Consider the following 16602-nt stretch of genomic DNA (forward strand, 5'->3'; position numbering starts at 1 on the left):
AAAATACACATTTGTTCTCTTATGGTTCTGGGGATCAGAAATCTAAACTGGATCTTATTTGACTAAAATCAAGGGGCCAGGAAGCTGTGTCCCTTTGGAAGCTCTAGAGGAGGATTCATTTTCTTGCCCTTTTCAGCTTTTAGTGGCTGCCTGTATTCCCTGCTTGTAGCTCCCTGTTCCTTCTTCAGAGCACATTACTCCAGTCTCTCCTTCCACCATCTCTGGCTGTCTCTCTCACTCTGAATTCTCCTGGGTCCCTCTTACATGGATCTTTGTGATGATATCCATCCACCCACATAATCCAGGCTGATCTCTCTATCTCAGGATCCTTAACTAAATCACATCTGCAAAGTCCCTGTTGCTATAGAAAGTAAAATTTGTAGGTTCTGGGGATTAAGACATGGATACCTTGGGGGACCATTATTCAGTCTACCACACAGGACAATGTGACAGGTGCCACAGTGGAGGTAAATGCCAGATGCCATATAAAAAGCACAAATGACAGGCCAGACAGGATGTTGGAGGAGGAGTGGGACAGCTTTATGGAGTAAGTGACTTTTGCACTGAGGCTTACGTGATGGGAATGGACGGTAGGTATCATGTATAAAGAAATGTGCAAAGGAAATGAGGTATGAATGAAGAGGACTTTTGCATGAATTATCTGTTGCTACATAAGAAATTACTCCCAAATTTAGAAGCTTACAACAATAAATGAGATCTCATACAGTTGCTGAGAGTCATGAGTCTGGGCGAGTCTTGACTGGATGGTCTTGCCTTATGGTCTTTCACGAAGTTGCTCTCAGGCATTGGCTGGGGCCACAATCATCTGAAGGGGCTGGAAAAGCAGTACCTGAGCTCAGTCATGCGACTGTCAGCAGGATGTTTCAGGTCCTTACCATGTGAGCCTTTCATAGGGTTACTTACACACGTGGGTTCCCTGAGGGCAAGTAATCTGAGAGACAGAGTTCCAGATAGGCGCCTCAGTCACTTATAACCTCATCTTGCAAGTGACACACCACCTCTGCCATTCTATTGGTCACCCAGAGCAGCTCTGGGACAGTGTGGGAGAAGACTTAATAAGAGCATGAGTACCAGGAGGTGGGGATCATTGGGGACCATCTTGGAGTGTGACTACCACGATATTCTTGGAATTAGAAGAGTTTCCCATTGCTGGACTGTGGGGCAATCATGAGAGATTGGCAGGAATGAGGTTGGCATAGGAAGGGAGAGCCAGAGCATGGAGGGCTATATGTTTGGCCCAGGAGTGTGGAGATAATCCTTTTATTAATAGGGAGTTATTGGAGGGACTTCATTAGAGAAGTGACATGACCAAACTGCTTTTCAGAATGACCACTGTATGTGTGGTAAGGGGGTAAGAGGGGAAAGCAGAGGGCAAAGAGATTAGGGAGAAAAAGTGGCTAAGAGGCCATTGCAGTAGTGCAGCAGAGAGAGGACGAGACTTGATAGAAGGCACTGGTGGTCAAGGAGTGCCAAGGGTGATGGGTTCAGGGTATTTTCAGGAGGTGGAATTGTTAGGGAGGCCGAGGGTGAGAGACGGAGGCCTCAGAGTGAGTCCTGGTTTGCAGGAAGGATAGATAACAATCAACAAATCCAAAACAATGGACATGGTTGACCCGAGAGTCATTTTCTAGATGCCATCTTTATAATAGCATCATCTTTAGATCTACCATTTTTGAATGCCTGCTGTATACCGTACCCTGTGCTATGAACCTTGCGTTCATTTACTTCATTTTGTCTTCACACTAACCCAGTGAGATTTGTCATGTTGTTGTTTCCTTTGTATAGATGAGGAAACTGAAGTAGGTACTACTAGTATCCTATTTTACACGGGAGGACATGGGCTTAGTGTGAACAACAGTGCTCAAGTTATATAGCAAGTACATGACAGACACAGGTCTCAAATCCAGATCTTTTGACTGCAGACCCCATGCCCTCAACTGGAGAGACATTTTCCAGCAGGGTTGGGGTGAGATGAAGTGATGATTTATAACCTTACATGTGAGAGACAGCAAATAAATAAAGCAGGAACAAGGTCAGGAATCCACATACGCAGTGGTGTGGAGAAAGGGTCAAATGCCCTCTTCCTGTTAGATATGTAGAGACTTCAGCATATTGGCAATGCTTGCTAGCTTTCCCCTGGGACTCTCTGCCAGTTTTTTGTTATTTCTGAAAAAATGTGCAGAATTATTTTCATTCACTTAAAAAGACCCGAATTGCTTATTTTCTTGTTATGGGAAAGTCTAGTGTCCTGTGTTCACCAGATGGCCTTTCAAGTCTAAGACTGATGCAAAGGTAGCTTTACCACAGCACATTTTTCATTAGAAAAGAGAAAGTGGAGGGGGTGAATGAAGGATGTCAGACAGATCATGTCTTTTTCTTAGAGAGGGTTCCCATAACAGCAGATAAATTGGTCTGGAAATAGCTAGCAGCCATTTCTTTATGTAAAACTCAGGTTAAAAAAACAAGTTCCCATACCTAAGGTTATGCTATGGAATTTAAGAGGGGATAAAGGGAATGGCAGTCATGCCCTGCTTTGTAACTGGCTCCTAGACTCTTGGTGTCCTAGAGAAGATGGACCTCTGGACGTCAGGTTTCCTGCACATCAGAGTGTGAGAGCACAGGGTCCCACCGACAGGCGAGAAAAACTTCACAGCTTCTCTGCAGTTGTCTGGAATTTCCCGGAGAAAGCAAAAGACAAGGCTAAATATAGCCTTTCACCTTGAAATGCCATAAAGGTAATAAAAACAGGGTTATGATAGGTTGGTTTGCAACGCTCCCACTTCACATTTTATGTGAGTTTCCAAGCAACAGAGCTTCACTGAAACCAGAGAAGTAGGCAAGTGAGTGAGGAGCCCAGAACGTTCAGCCATGGAGGTGCCCAGACAGCTCTGGCCATCAGAGAGCTGCCTGTCCCATCTCCCTAACCTAACCCCCTCCCCACCAACCTGCTTCTCCCCTGCTCTACCCTCAGAGCCTGCAGAACCCAGCACACAGTAGCTGTTGAATCGGTACTCTCGTCCTTGCCTCCTTGTTACCTGACCAGACACCGTACGTTTCCACCCTGATTTACCTAGGAACCATCCAGTGTTAGAAGGAAAAGAGGTTCCATCTTAATTTTCTTCAGTATTTGTTAGTGAGGTATATAAAGCAGCTTATTAAGTCATCATCATTCTATTTCTGGGACACAGCTCTCCCTGTGCGTATTCCTCGTAGGTCTTGACAAAATTTCTGGTTCTAGTTTTGGGTTTCAAGATATTTGCATTTAATTAAAATTAATTGAATGAAAGCTCATCAACGGAATTTTCTTAACTAATCTCAACACATAATGCTTTCTACTTATAACTTTTATTTTTCTATTGAAAGAAATGTCTATTAAATAAGAGAAAATGGTGAAACTTTTCCAGTCTGGGTTAACAATTAATACGGTGCTTTGGTGCCTATCAGTATACTTGTTTGTACTAACATCATAAAAACCACAAGTTCCCACAAATGGGAAGGACAGAAAATGGGCTAAGGACAGAAAAAGCCATGTAAAGACTGCCTGACAGGGAAGTAATCCACATTTCCAGGAGGCCCACTGTAATAAAGTCAAACGCTGAATAGATGGAGATTTATGACACGTTAGCATGATATTACCACACGTTATATGGCTAAGTCAGTCATGGGAAATCAATTCAGGGCCAGAAGGAAGTCAGTCCATGGACACACTTAGCCTTCAGTTTGAAACTGTCTTATCTGCCACAGTCACAGGAATCTTTGAGTGCTGGAAAGTCAGCGTCTCCTGGACGTTAACATTAGGACATTAGCAAATGTTGGCTGAGTAAGATTTTAGTAACAAGTGTCTGTTTGCACAACTTGTCCAAGTTTTCTCTAATTGTCTTTATAATCCTACTATTATGAATGTTTCCAGTTGAAGAAATCATCTGATGACATTACTGAAATGAACATTGTCTGGCAGGTTTTCAGAGAATGAGAGAAAATTCCAAAATTGTATTTCAGAGTAGAATTTGATGTGTTTGGTGTTCTCCCTTCTCAGGGACACATCTAGCCATCTCTAGGGAGAGGTGGCACCAGGAGCCCCATAGAACAGGAATACTCAAGCTGGTGCTCTATACTTCTGAGGTCCTGTTGGAACCAGACCGACAAGTCCCAGCACCTTACTCTGACTCCATGATAACTCTTAGCTTCTCTCCCCGGTTTGTCATCTTGTTAGTTCTTCCAGTTTAGGAACTCTATGCCAACGGATGGGCTTTTTTCTTTCTTCTTCCATATCCTCTGTGTTTTCTCCCCTCTTCTTTGGTCCGGTGCCTGTTTCAATCACTGGTCTTGGTAACTGTCCTCTCCTGCTCAGTCCAGGATCACTTCCTGCTGCAGTGCTGTGCCATATCCAGGAGACCTCAGCCAGCTCCTGAGTTTCTTTCAAGACTTTACTTTCTTAGAGTAATTTTAGGTTCACAGAAAAATTTAGAGAAAGGTACAGAGATTTCCTATATTCTTTCCTGCCCCCCCTCGTGCATAGCCTCTCCCATTAGCAACATCCCTATCAGAGTTTTATATTTGTTACAATGGATGAAACGCATTGACACGTCAAAATCATTCAAAGTCTATAGTTCACGCTAGGGCTCACTTTTTTTTGAGCATTTGACACACAATATTACATTACTTTCAGGTGTACAATGTAGTGATTCAACTTCTCTATATGTTATGCTATGCTTGTCACAAGCGTAGCTACCATCTGTTACCATACGACCCTATTACAATACCATTGTCTATATTCCCGAGGCTGTACCTTTTATTCCCATGACTTATTCAATCCATAACTGGAAGCAAGCCTGTATCTCCTACTCCTCCTTCACCCATTTGCCCATCCTTCCACCCCCATCCCCTCTGACGATCATCCATTAGGGTTCACTCTTGGCATTGTGCATTCTGTGGGTTTGAATGAATGCATAATGACATGTATCATCAGAGTGTTTTCATTGCCCTAAAAATCCTCTGTGATCCACCTATTCATCCCTTTCTCCACACTAACCCCTGGAAATGACCATATCCATAGTTTTGCTATTCCTGAATGTCATAAATTTGGAATCGTATAGTAGGTAATCTTTCAGATTGGCTCCTTTCACTTAAGAAGTAGGCATTTAAACTTCCTCTGTGTTTTTTTATGGCTTGATAACTCATTTTCTCTTAGCGCTGGATAATACTCCATTGTCTGAGTGGACCTCAGTTTATTTATCCGTTCCCTTACAGAAGGACATCTTGGTTGCATCTAAGTTTTTACAATTCTGAGAATAGCTGTCATAAACATTCTCATGCAGGTTTTTGTGTGGACATAAGTTTTCAATTCTTTTGGGCAAATGTCAAGGAGCACGATTTGCTGGATCATGTGATAAGAAGATGTTTAGCTTTGTAGGAAACTGCCAAACTGTGTTCCAAAGTGACTATACATTCTGCATTCTCACAAGCAGTCTATGACAGTTCTGTTGCTCCACACCCCACCAACATTTAGTGTTGTCAGTGTTGTGGATTTTGGCCATTCTAGAAAGATGTGTAGTAGTAACTCATTGTGCTTTTAATGTGCATGCCCCTGATGACAGATGATGTGGAGCAACTTTCCATATGCTTTCTTAAAAAATACAGAGCATTTGTTATATCTTTAAAATATCACAAGATATTTTATCAAGAATCATCTTGATAAAATATGAAGAACATCTATCATTTTGTTTCTGTTCCTGAACAACCTAGAAGTTATTCATCAGCCTGAGGAGCTATTCCTTTTTCAGAGACATAGATCCATCCCCAAATTTTCTGATATCCTTGTTTTCAACTGTTGAGGCTTGCTGAATCAAAGCAGCTGAATTTGATCTAAGTTCAATGTTGTTTCCTTCCAGAATTAATTCATCTTTCTGGGCACGAGACACTGAACAAAAGCAATGCCTGGCCTCATCCAAACCCTGCAGATGTATTTTTCACCCAAGAAATTTTGAACTTCAGTAAGAGACCTGTTCTCCTGAATAATGACATTGATGGGGAAGTGAGCATACATAGATCTCATCTTGTAATGAAAGCCCAGTGTGACACCCTTGATCACGTTCTGTACGTGACTACAGAAAGTATGAACAGTAGCCAGTTCCTTTCTATTTCCCCACCATTTGTCAACCCAGAGCCTCTTCTTTTTCTTTCCAAGAAGACTGAGTTTTTGGGGCGCCTGGGTGGCTCAGTTGGTTAAGCGACTGCCTTCGGCTCGGGTCGTGATCCTGGGGTCCTGGGATCAAGTCCCACATTGGGCTCCCTGCTCAGTGGGGAGTCTGCTTCTCCCTCTGACCCTCTTCCCTCTCGTGCTTTCTATCTCTCATTCTCTCTCTCTCAAATAAATAAATAAAATATTTAAAAAAATTAAAAAAAAAGAAGACAGTTTTATATTGAATATACTGTGCTTGAAGTCCTTCTGCAGGGTTCTTCTGGGGCTCTTCACATTAACTGTGCATCCTTTCAGAGTGATGTTGACATTTTCTGGAATGTCAGTCATCTGATTGCTGAGAATGGTCTTCATTCTCACAGCTGATGTGGCAAAGAGCTCATATGCTTTTTTGTCATCTCCAGGTCTTCTTTGGTGAGGTGTCTGTTAAGGTGTTTGGCCCATTTTTAGCTAGGTTGTTCATTTTCATATTGTCAGGCTTTAAGAGATCTTTGTGTATTTTGGGTAACAGTGCTTTATCAGATGTGTCTGTTACAACATATGCTCCCAGTCTCTGGGTTGTCTTCTGATTTTCTTAACATTGTCTTTCACAGAGCAGAAGTTTTGGGGCACCTGACTGGCTCAGTCAGTGGATCATGCAACTCTTAATCTTGGAGTAGTGACTTTAAGTCCCACATTGGGTGTAGAGATTACTTTAAAAAATAAAGATAAAAAAAGTAAAATAGTCACCCTTCTTGAAAATTTTCACAGAGCAGTGGTTGTTTGTTTGTTTGTTTGTGGTGGGTGGAGAGACAGAGAGAGAGGGAGGAGGGGCAGAGGGAGAGGGAGAGAGAGAGAATCTTAAGCAAGCTACATGCCCAGTGTGGAGCCCAACATGGGGCTTGATGCGGGGCTTGATCTCACAACCCTGAGATCGTGACCTGAGCCAAGATTAAGAGTCTGATGCTTACCAACTGAGCCACCCGTGAGCCCTCAGAAGTCTTTAATTTTAACAAAGTACATTTTACCAATTATTTCTTTCATGGATTGTGCCTTTGGTTTGTATTTAAGTCATTTCCATGTCCAAGGTCATCTAGGATCTCTCCAATTTGCTCTTCCAGGAGTTTTATAGTTTTGTGCTTTATATTTAGGTCTGTGATCCATTTTAAGTTAATTTTTGTGAGGGCACCTGGGTGGCTCAGTTGGTTAAGCAACTGCCTTCGGCTCAGGTCATGATCCTGGAGTCCCGGGATCGATTCCTGCATCGGGCTTCCTGCTCAGCAGGGAGTCTGCTTCTCCCTCTGACCCTCACCCTCTCATGCTCTCTCTCTCTCATTTTCTTTCTCAAATAAATAAAATCTTTCTAAAAAAAGTTAATTTTTGTGAAGGTGTAAGGTCTAAGTCTAGATTAATTCCTGGGTAGTGAACAAACTGTTATCTGGCAAGATCAATTAAGAATAAGAAAAATAGAAGTTTTTATTTTATCTTCACTATTTCTTCTCTGATGCTCGTCCTTTCTTTATGTAGATCCAAATTTCTGATCTGTATTATTCTCCTCTCTAAAGAACTTCTTTTAACATTTCTTGTAAGGCAGGTCTACTGGCAACAGATTCCTTCTTGTTTGAGGGAATTTTTATTTCTCCCTCGGTTTTAAATATTAATTTTGTAGGGTTCAGAATTCTAGGATGTTTGGTCTACGTGGATGGACTAGGATGATTTCTGAGAAAAAGCCAAATATAATTCTTACCTTTGTTCCTCTATAGGTAATATATTCCCCCCTCCCCTTCTGGCTTTTTTCAGGACTTTTTCTTCACTGTTGATTTTCTGTTATTTGAAAATGATATGCCTACATGTAGGTTGTTGGTGTTTGTTTGTTTGTTGCACGTATCCTGCTTGGGGTTTCTGAGTTTCCTGGATATATGGTTTGGTATCTGACATGAACTTGGGAAATTCTCATTAATTATTGTTTCAAATATTTCTTCTGTTCCTTTCTCAATTTCTTCTCTTTCTGGGATTCTCATTACATGTATATTACATCTTTTGCAGTTATCCTCAAGCTCAGAGATTCTTTCCTCAGCTGTTCCCAGTCTACTAATGAGAGCCCAGCAGAGGTATTCTTCATTTCTTTTATAGTGTGTTTTTTTTCTAATCTCTAGCTTCTCTTTTTGGTTCGTTCTTAGGATTTCCATCTCTCTGCTTACATTGCCCATCCATCCTTTCATGCTGTCTGCTTATCCCTTAGAACAAATCCTAGTTGTTTTAAAGTCCCAGTCTGATAATTCCAATGTCCCTGCCACGTCTGGTTTGGCGATTTGCTCTGTCTCTTCCAAAAAATTTTTTTTTTGCTTTTTAGTATGCCTTGTAATTTTTTCTTGATAACTGGACATGATGTACCAAGTAAAAGGAACTTCTGTAAATAGGTCTTTAGTAATGTGGTGTGAGGTGTGGAGAGAGGGAGAGTTCCACAGTCCTATGATTAGGTCTCCATCTCTTAGTGAGTGGATGCCTCTGGACTTTCAACTTCACAAGTATTTCTCAGGGTTTGTTTTCTCCCCGCTCCCCACTTTAGGTGAGACAGGATGGGCTATTTGCAGTTGGGTATTTCTCTTCTCCCAGGCTAGTTAGGCTCTCATAATACCTCAGCAGGTTAGTTTCTGTTTAATTCGTTTCCCCTGTGGGCAGGCCTTGTTGACAATGGAGAGCTCTGGCGTATTTCAAAATGGTTCCTTTTCCCCTCTCCCTGCTGGAAGCCCATGGGGATTTTTCTTGGCTATTTACTGTGAGAACCTGGTCAGGTTCTTGGGGATAAAACTCACAAAAGTTTGGGGCCATGTCTAAAACTGGGTTCTCCTGTAGTTTTGAACTCTTAGACCTGCCCACATTGAGCCTTTTATAATTCATTAATTGCAAGTCGGGTTTTCTTACCCTGGTGCTGGTTCCCATAGCAGTTTCTGCTCAAGAGTCTGCTCAGGTAAGCTGTGACTTCCCATATTTGCCTGTCTATCCAATATTAGGGGTAGTGGTTTGCCTTGTCCTCCTCTCTCTTATATGTTCAAGAAGCAGTGTTTATTTTTCAGTTTGTTCAGCTTTTTACTTGTGGGGACAGAATTGTGATTTCCAAGCTCCTTACCTACAAAACTGGAGACTGTGTTCCTGGGTTTCTTGCCCTGGCTGGAGGAATTTATGAAATCTCCAGGCTGGGGCACCTGGGTGGCTCCGATGGTTAAGCGTCTGCCTTTGGCTCAGGTCATGATCCCGGGCTCCTGGAATTGAGTCCCGCATAGGGCTCCCTGCTAGGTGGAGAACCTGCTTCTCCCTCTGCCTCTGCCTCTCTCTCTCTCTCTGACTCTCATGAATAAATAAACAAAACATTAAAAAAAAAAATCTCCAGGCTACCTGGGTCCCAGGTGAGAAGAGCATGTGGTATGAGTGGCCTTCCACCTGACCAGCCAGGCCCAGGAAAAACACTTACATGCAGGAGAATGTTCCCTGCTCAGAAAATATGATGGGGCTCTGCCGGAGATGACTTTCTGTCTCTATGAATTTACTACTCCAGGTACCTCAGATAGGTGGAATCATATTTGTTGTTTTGTGACTGGTATATTTCACTTAGCATAATGTCTTTAAGGTTTATCCATGTAGTATCATGTGTCAGAATTTCCTTTTTAAGGCTGAACACTCTTCCATGTATGCATATACCCACATTTTGTTTATCCATTTATCCCTCATTGGACTTTTGGGTTGCTTCCATCTTTTGGTTATTATGAATAATGCTCTATGAACAGGAGAGTACACATATCTGATCGAGTTCTTGCTTTTAGTTATATTGGGTATATACCCAGAATTAGAATTGCTGGATTGTGTGGTAATTCTATTTTCAATATTTGTGAGGAGTTGCCATGCTGTTTTCCTCAGGGGCTACCCCATTTTACATTCCCTCTAGTGGTACACAGGAGTTCCAATTTTTCCACATCTTAACCAACTCTTGTCATTTCCTTTTCTCCTCCTCCTCCTTCTTCTTCTATAATTAGCTATCCTAATGCGTATGAAGTGGTATCTCATTGTGGTTTTGCTTTTTATTTCCCTCGTGATTCATGATGTGCATCTTTTCATGTGCTTGTTGGCCACTTGTGTATCTTCTTTGGAGCGATGTCTGTTCAAGTCTTTGCCCATTTTCTAATCATGTTGCTTGCTTTTGAGTTGGGTCAGATCTGATTGTTTTTATTGTCAAATTTTATTTTATTTTATTTTATTTATTTAACAGAGATAGAGGGAGAGAGCACAAGCAGGCAGAGCGGCAGACGGAGGGAGAGGGAGAAGCAGGCTCTCCGCTGAGCAGGGAGCCCATTGCGGGGCTCCACCCCAGGACCCTGGGATCATGACCCGAGCCGAAGGCAGCCGCTCAACCGACTGAGCCACCCAGCTGCCCCTCAAACAAATTTTAAATATTGGTTACCAATTAACCATTTAAAAAACATGGGAAAAAAACCCCAACAACTGTGGAGGTCAAACAAATCCTATCAGCCCATGGCGCTGGCCCCAGTGTTGCCCACTCATGCCTCAGCCCTTGATGGGTATGGATGGCTCCACTGGGGGTCGTCCAGAAAATGAAACATGGTGGGAAAGACCAGAGGAAGGGCATTCCTTGCTTAACAAATGTGGTGGTTTCCAAAATCCAGTTTTGTTTCCTTCTGTTTCCGAAGCCTTACCTGCGCTCACTACAGCAATGAAAGCAAATTACATATTTGGTTTTATTTAAGGGAGGGCCTCACCTGGTGAGGAGTCAGAGAAAACTTCCCATCAACCAGATGTGGAGCATTAAAGACCTTTGTTCCATTGTACAGAATATTCCATTGCAAAACATCTGTTAACTTGCTATATGCAGGAGGAGAAAATAGCACATTGATCTGGAAGTATGTATATATATATATATATATATATATATATATATTTCTTTTTTTTTTTTGAAAGTATATTAACTAGATAACTCAAGGAGATGGCAATTGACCTCCATGCTGCTGTCTTCCAGTACTGCTGGGAAAGGTGCTTCAAGTGAGCTCAGCGGAAGCGACCTGCTGTGGAAGGTCCCACGATTGATTCTGCCCCTGCTACTGTCTGGTTGTGACCTTCCGTTCTGAGCTCTATTTCTTCCCCTTATAAGATGGGCTTAATAATACATTACTGGAGGAGCTTTTGCAAGGAGTAAAAGATTTTTTCTTTTGAAAAGTAGAGGTGCTTTTAAAATGTAATGTTCGATGTAGCCCTAACCTTTGAATCTCATTTTTTCCATTGGTCCTGGGAACAAGCGTGGGAGGGGTGACACTTGCAACGGTGTTTGGTTTGGGTGTCCTCGAGTGTTTTAAGCAAAGCTCCAAGCCCCCTAGACTTTGCCTTTTGAAGTCCAATGAAGTTTTTTTTTTTTTTTTCCTGCTGTAATTATTATTGTCCTTGATGTTTTCCCTTGGCAACTTGCATGTTTCCTCCTGGCTTCCTTGGAAGCCACTGCCATCCCCCTCCGACACATCCCTGGCAAAGGCACTGCTATGGTTAGACAGGGGGTCCATGTCCTTTGCAACCCACAGAAAGACAGGCTCAGGACTTGCTCCTGAAATTCTCGTCCACGCCCGCTCAGGGCACAGAGGCAGCTCCCTGCAAATGATCACCATTCTCCAGGCCAAAGTCTCTGAGACTCAAGCAAAGTGAAGGCGCTCTAAAGGAAGAAAGCATTTTCACAGACCCTGAGAATACATTTGAGGACCTCCAGAAATCCTTGGCTCCCGGTGTAGCAAACAGTGTTCCAGGAAACCCAATGATGGAAAACGGGAGAGCACATAACAGACAAAAGCATGGCCTTTCCATACCCCAGGCCCTCTCCTTGCTAGCTGGGTCACCTTGGGCAAGTTTCCCAGCGGCTTGAGCTTTAACACCCTCTTCTGTAATACTAGGGTAGTAATATGATGAAAGAGCTAAATGAGACCATCTTATCAACATGATAAAAGGGCTGAATGAGACCTCAAACTTAAAGTGCCTGGTGTTTGGGGGGATCATAATAAAAGTTAATTCCTTAACAGTTTGGAGGTGGAGAACCTACCAGTGCCAGGGCCATGAAGCATTTGCCAGGTACCAGCAAGAAGTGCCGCCTGCACACTTTTCATTTTCGAGTTGCTGGGGTCCAGGAGGGATCTAAGCCCTGGGCATCCTCGTGCCATCCAGTGAGTTTCCTGTACTTAATGGGTGGTTTCCTGGGACGTGGGAGGTTGCATTACCTAAAGTCAGTGTCCTCTCAGCCCATCCTCTGCCCTTCTTTCCTACTTCTCCTGAAAGACTTAGGAGCCCTCATACAAATACAGCTCCTGGACTCCTGGGGGTCTGCCTGACAGCCAAGTTGTCCCAGCATGGGTAGGAAGATTGGGCTCCTCACTGTGCCTTTCTACACAAATGGCCACAGCCATCATTATCCAGGACTGTGCCCGCAGAGAAACTGTATAACTGTGCAGATTAGGGCCATGACAAATTCATGGTTTTCCCCCAATCAGTTAACCCTTAATGATCCTTTTGTCAAGGGTCTGCTCCTTTTCATATTTTCCTCAGCTACTCTGCCAAGCATTAGCCCCTTTCCACAAACCTCTTTTTTTTTTTAAAGATTTTATTTATTTATTTGAGAGAGAGAGAATGAGAGATAGAGAGCACGAGAGGGAAGAGGGTCAGAGGGAGAAGCAGACTCCCCGCTGAGCAGGGAGCCCGATGTGGGACTCGATCCCGGGACTCCAGGATCATGACCGGAGCTGAAGGCAGTCGCTTAACCAACTGAGCCACCCAGGCGCCCTTCCACAAACCTCTTGACTTACCTCTGCCCCACCTTCTCTGCATATGCCCTGGCTTCCAATTTTCTGAGAAAACCAGTTTTCTAGGTATCACCTTTCCCATTCTCACATCTCTGCATCTTCAAAGTTGTCCACTCTGGCACCCTGCCTCCTCAGAGTCAATCCACAGGCTCTTGGCAGAGCCACTGAGATGTGGCCTATTTATTTTACTGAGACTCTTGGCTTTATAGACCATATAATGATGGAGATGGCGGGCACCATCTTTGCTACCACATGGGTACAGGCTGCTTGAGAAAAATGAAACCAAGTGCGGGGGGTGGAGAGAATCCTATAATATTTTGATCTCTCTTTAGAGGCAGTCATGCCTGGTTTTTTTTTCAGTTACATGAATTAACTCTCTTTTTCTCTCAAGCTGGTTGGCTTCTGTCACTCACAACTAAAGGAAACTGAAAGAAGGTACACTCTTATAGACTGTAAATCTCAGCAGGGAGGGACTAAGTCTGTGTCTATGTTGTTCATTCCTGACACATAGGGCAGTGCCTGGCACATAGTAAGTTCTCAATAAATATTTATTGACTAACCCTACCTGTGCCTAGTGTTGATGGTCCCATTTCTTCACCTCAGCTCCATCTTTGTTCCTTTTTCACTTTCTTTCCCATGTTTTAAGCCTCTCCCTTCCTCCGACGGTATATATATTCAAGTCCCCTTAATCCTAAAAATAGAACCAACCACATAACAACAAAATAAAGATCTTCCTTTATTATGGCATTTCTTTCTAGCACCCTGACCTACTTTCCCATCTCATCTGAGCTTTTCAAAAACATAATCTTAACTCACTGCAACCTGGCTTCCATTCCAACTATTTCAGTGCTGTCATACTCATTCCTGACATCCCTGACATGAATGCACATAGCACTCTCTGTCAACCACTCTTATTATAGTCCACACAATTGACTGATACTCCTTCTTCCTAGAAGGCAGGATGTCCCTTGGAATCTTCTAGATGCTACTTTCTTGATTTCAGCTCATGGCTCTTCCTTTTGCCTGAATGCTCTGCTTCAATCCTAGCCTTCTGTTAACAGAATTTGGAATTCTTTTCCTGCATTGGAACTACAGCAGCACAACACTCTCCTTGGCCTTGGTAATTTACCCCCGGTGGCAAAGTAGATCAGGCCTCTGTCATCCAGTGTGTCCAGGGCCCATGCTGATGTCACATTTTGACCTTCAGAGTTATACCAAGTGGAGGAAGGCCACTGTGGCTGTGAGGCTGATGTTCTTAGCTCAGTAATTTTCAGAGGCCTGTCTCCTAGGTCCACACTTTAGGTATTGAACTGGAATTTCCTCTGCAACCTCCAGGATTAGGTGAGAGATAGATTTCATTTTCTGGAGGATAGTGTACTATTACCTAAGGCCATTTCAGGAATGAGACTATGAAAAGAGGTAGCTTGTCACACTGTTCCAGGGGCCCTCTGAGAATTAATCCTGGCTGGTTCTGATGACCTGACAAGTAGTGGAGGATTCTAGGCATCTAAGTAGAAAATTACAGCCTCACCCATATAACAAGTGAACATGCATAAATAACCTGAATTGTTTAATTTATAGAGGCTTAAGAGATAAATGATCTCTGCTCTTCCTGCTAGCTGTAGGAAACGACAGGGTCCTCCAATGGCTACATCCATTTCATTTGTGCACTCAGCAAATATTTGGCAAGCACCTACCACCTGCAAGGAGTTTATTATCCACCCAGGGACAAAAATCGTGCAGGTAAATAGCTTTAATAAAATGTGGCATTAAATTTCAAATGGGTTTCCTTCTGTTAAGAGGCTACAAGGAGCCTTAAGAGTAAGAGCTGAGTCAACAAACACGAAGGACTCATTTAATCTGGTAAAACGCCAGTTGATCTCATTCAGTGATGGCTGAAGATGGCTCCGGATCAGCCGAGAGCAGGGGCCTGGGGTGGATGCTGGGAACCGATATTTCTAACCATGTTCCAGAGTGAATCCGATGTGCCCCTGGGTTTGGACATCATCGGTACATTTCGTTCTTTGCCTCAGAGATGGGCTTGCCCTGGTGTCCCTCGACGGCATCTTCTTCAGAGTGGGTCCTCTCTTGGTTATCCAACTATACTCTCTGGTTCTTGCCTTGTTTCCCTCAGTCTCTTTCCCTGGCTACTAACTTTCTATCAGCCGTGCGTTGGTTTTCTATGGCTGTCAGAACCTCAAATAACACAGAGTTATTATTTTGCTGTCAGAACCTCAAATAACACAGAGTTATTATTTTGCAGTTTTGTAGGTCAGAAGTCCAACACAGGTGTCACTGGGCTAAAATCCAGGTTTCAGTGGGGCTGTGTCTCCTTCTGGAGGCTTTGGGGGGAATCTATTTCCTTGCCTTTTCCAGTTTCTAGAAGCTCATGGCCCCCATCCATCTTCAAACCAGCAACATGGGGCTGAGTCCTCATGCTGCATCACTCCAGCTTCCTCTTCTGTTGCCCCCTTCCACTTTTGAAGACTTTGTGATTAGGTTGGGCCCACTGGGGTAATCCATGCTACTCTGAGCAACTTCGATTCCATCTGCTGCCCCCTTTGCCATGTATCCCAACCTCTGAAGAAGTTCCGGGGATTTGGATGTGGATGTCTTTGGGTGGGGGTCAGCTCTGCTGCTGCCAGCCCCTTGCTGTGGTTGTTCTGTAGCCCTTTCTTTGCAAGCCAGGCCTTCAGAGCCAAACAGGTGGTGTGAGGGAGTAAAGCTGGACAGGGGTGTAAAGGGGCACTGGCTGATCAACTGGCCAGTTGTTACTATGTGAGAATGGGCACCCATTGTTGCCAGATCTTTTTGCTTTTTCAGAAAAGTCAGAACTTTTGATTTTGTTTCTTTTCTTATATTCCCCAGCTTTTAAATATTGGCGGTAAATTTTAATATTTAAAAGCATTATGCAAACCAAACCAAACACTTCTCTTGCTATATTTGACCTTGAGCTGTCCATTTATAACCTCTGCTCCATATATTCCCCCTGGAAATGAACTCATTATGCCTGAGGATTCAACTATCACCTGTACTGTGCATGCTGATTCCCAAACCTCTATGTTTATTTACACTTCTTGGATGTGCCGAGAACAGCCTTGCCAACTACATTTTCAACAGCCACATTGACTCATGCTCCCCCTGCACAAAACTGCTTCTTGAGCCCCAGACCTGGGAGCCCCTCACTTTCTAGCCCAGTGGTCACCAAATCCTACAGTCTGTCCCCTCCTTTGTACTTGCGTCCACAATTGCCTCCTTACTGGATTATTATAACGCGTTCTTTGCTCATCTCTCAAGATCCATTCTTCCCGATTCCAGTCTACACTCTAAAACGCAACTTAGACCACATCATCTTTCGCTTCTACTGAATATTCTTCAGTGGATTCCAATAATCCACAGGGTGAAGTCCAAGGTCCATAATACAGCATTCCATGCCTCTCACGTACCTCTCCAACCTCATTTCTCACCACTTTTCCATTGCTCTCTGGTGTTTCCCTATTACAGAACGTTAATGGCAGTTCCCTGTATCTGGGCCGTGGCTTAACACTCACTGGTCCC

At 43.4% G+C, this 16602-nt stretch overlaps 1 pseudogene; it reads right to left on the reverse strand.

The window, feature by feature from the left end:
• Positions 1 to 5769: 5769 nt before the first annotated feature.
• On the reverse strand, positions 5770 to 6574 carry LOC112824144 (large ribosomal subunit protein uL6-like; annotated as a pseudogene).
• Between the last annotated feature and the right edge of the window lie 10028 nt (positions 6575 to 16602).

The sequence above is a fragment of the Callorhinus ursinus genome, unplaced genomic scaffold (assembly GCF_003265705.2).
Source record: "Callorhinus ursinus isolate GAN/ISIS: 27379988/994484 unplaced genomic scaffold, GSC_fseal_2.0 scaffold9, whole genome shotgun sequence".
Classification (NCBI taxonomy): domain Eukaryota; kingdom Metazoa; phylum Chordata; class Mammalia; order Carnivora; family Otariidae; genus Callorhinus; species Callorhinus ursinus.